Genomic DNA, 518 nt, shown 5'->3' on the forward strand with positions numbered 1-518 from the left:
CTAAGCCCTGTTTAAAAAAAAATTCTTCAGAAAATTATCCAAGGCTGGGGGTGGGGTGGGGGCAGCGCCCCCCTTGGCCTCCACATAGCTACGCCACTGGTTTCTTTCATACCTTGTAAATGAATTTGGTTTTTGAAATTTGAAATTCTATGGCAATGCAAAAGAGACCACTCTCATATTCTATTTTTTGGATCATTTTGAAGACGCGCTAGAGAGTTTTGTTAAAATTTTGATTTGCACCGAAGTTCAACTGCGGTAGCGGCGCCTGCATCCTGCTACCACGGGTTGGAAGGTCCATCTCCTTAGTTACCTTTGCTCTCCCTTCCTCTCCCTCTTCAACTGTCAACAATCTCTCCGGCCATATTCTCCTGGATCAAAATTTTGTGAGCAGCGACGGTGGTAAAGGAGCCTGGACTAGGAAGGGAAGGGAAAGGAGTGGAACGGATGAATCTTTAGCCCTATACTTCACAGTAGCGGGTGACGATGCCCATATCTGCCTATGGAAATTCATTGACGGT

Source organism: Triticum dicoccoides, chromosome 2A, assembly GCF_002162155.2.
Source record: "Triticum dicoccoides isolate Atlit2015 ecotype Zavitan chromosome 2A, WEW_v2.0, whole genome shotgun sequence".
Classification (NCBI taxonomy): domain Eukaryota; kingdom Viridiplantae; phylum Streptophyta; class Magnoliopsida; order Poales; family Poaceae; genus Triticum; species Triticum dicoccoides.